This window comes from Penaeus monodon, unplaced genomic scaffold, assembly GCF_015228065.2.
Source record: "Penaeus monodon isolate SGIC_2016 unplaced genomic scaffold, NSTDA_Pmon_1 PmonScaffold_576, whole genome shotgun sequence".
Taxonomy (NCBI): domain Eukaryota; kingdom Metazoa; phylum Arthropoda; class Malacostraca; order Decapoda; family Penaeidae; genus Penaeus; species Penaeus monodon.
The window spans coordinates 30,001-32,500 of NW_023660729.1; positions in this window are offsets into that span (position 1 = coordinate 30,001).

The window sequence follows — 2,500 nt, forward strand, 5'->3', positions numbered from 1 at the left end:
GAGAGGGAGAGAGAGCAGAGAGAGAGAATAATATTGAGAGAGAGACTGAGAGATAGATGAGAGAAGAGAGAGATTTCTCTCATCATCCTTATTTTCCTTTCTATCTTGTCATTCTTCCCCTTCCGTTATCATTTCCTGTTAGAATGCTCGTATTCTAACGCATTGCTATATAAGCATTGCTAGACATTGTTGGATGCTGAATATGCGTTTGAAACTCCAATTGCTGAATAGCTTATATTCGATCTTGGGTCCGCAGTATTGGTAAATGAATCCATTGTCCTTCGAATTTTTCGTGTGTGTGTGTATGTGTAGTGTAAATAATATATGTATGTATTCTATATTTATATTATATATATGTATATATATATATATATATATATAACTATATATATATATATAATATATATATATATATATATATATTTCATATATGAAGGATCACACACACACACATATATTATATCGTCTTGTTACGGATCCGCTTAGGCGAAGAATTTCTGACGTGCTTTTACGGATCGCATGTCCCGAGGAGTTTGAATTGTCGCGCTCGGATCAATTCTAGAAGCTTGCGTCCCTCGTCCGACTCTTTCATTGGCTCTCCTCGTTAACATTCGGTCGTGTAAGAGGTGCGGCAACATCCTACGGTAGAAACCGTATTTCCGCATCCTTTATATTGCGCTTTCAGTTGACAGTGTCCAGGACGCTCACACCATATGGAGATCGAACCAGACAATGGATTTAACGAGTCTTATTCATTTGCCTTGAGAGGCTTGCGTATTTAGGGTGTTCCGTATTTTGGAGATTGCATTTTTGCTAGTTCGATTCTGCGTCTGATTTTCCTTCTTGCAACCAACATTGTGAAGTGACGAGTTTCTGAAAAAATTTGAAGATTGGATCTCTGATTTCAAAACCAAACATGCAATTTTGTTTTCTTGCTGTTGACAAGGACAGCCAAGAGTGTTCAATGACTTCCACAACATCACCAAGAAGTTTTAGGAGTCATTTACAAATGTGGTCAAGAGATATGTATTCATCTGCATAACTAAGGTTGTTGAACTTGCCACCAAGTGAAGAGTGATTCCATCCTGGCGATCTTCAATCCACCGCCGATACAGTCAGGCAACATCACACAAACCTTGTCTGGACCATCGCTTGATGGATGATTTTTTTTGTTTCAGATCATGCGACGATTTATTGTGCGATGTTGTGAGCACTCAAGTGTTACTGGAACCTTCGGTAGGGCAATGATCTGATTTTTATCATTTCTTAGGTAATTTGTATGTTACATGACTATCATTTGCGAAGTTCCAGATAACATAACCTAAGGCCCTGAGCATTTCTGTTGTGGGGGGGGGGGGGGGGGTATACTCCGTCAGACCCGATCACTTTTCCCGGATTTCATTTGCTGTAAGGACCCAGCGCACTTTCTGACTTCAGAATTGGTGGATCAGATGTGACAGTTTCCAGACTATATCGTCTGTGGCCCGCTGCTCATCTTGAACATACTCTTCCCAACGGAGGCACTGACATCCTCGTCTCGAGGAGATACGGCCTCTGCTCTCTAATGCAATTTGAGGAGGAAAGGATCGCTGATCCCCTTACCTTTAGAACATCTCCTTTGGATTACAACTACGAGTCTCTACTCTTCTTGACATTCTCTTGCAGCCACGTTGCTTGGCTTTCATACATTCTTTGTAAAGTCTGTTTACCACTGTATCTTGCAGCAGGTCTTGTTTTTGAAACGTGCAGTTTTCGTACAATTCTTGATCTTTTGGGTGGAACCAGCCTGATGACGGTTTCTTTTTCTACTGTCGGGATTGTCTTAGCAGTTGCTGCTTGGAAGCTCTCAATGACAAGATGGTAAAAATCATTTTAGAATCCTCTGGCAGATTTTCAATGTTAATAGCTTTTTCCGTACCTCTCGTTGGTCTGGCAATGCACAGAGTTAAAATTTGGGGGCACTGCTGCGCTTTTCTCAACTTTTTGAGGAGAATCTATATTCTATTATTACTGGGTTGTAGTTTGAATATGCGTTCGCACCCGGATATGCTCGGGATTTGTGATTGCTTACGGTATCTTGACTGATTGTAACATAGTTCCCGATTTGTTTCTGTCTCTATCATCAGGACTAATTCATGTAAATCGTCATATAGGATAGGTTGTACAATTCAAGCAGTTGTCCTGTGATCAACCAGATTTTTCTCTTTATAAAAACAATTTATGTTTATCTCCACATTCATTCCGTGTCCCGCAGGATCCAGACCGTCCTTCCTATCTCTCGCTGAGCCAACTTTAGCATTAAAGTCAATAATTTTCGTTTGATTTACATGATGAGAGGTAGTTCATCAAGAGAGATTTGTAAAGCTGTCGATTTGTTGTCTCACATCCGCAGGGAGCATTGCTACTAGGATGTTTACACATACAGGATTTACTCTAAACTAGACTAGAAGCCTACCGGTCATTTTTTGGGGCAGAACGACAAAACAGATATTGATATTTT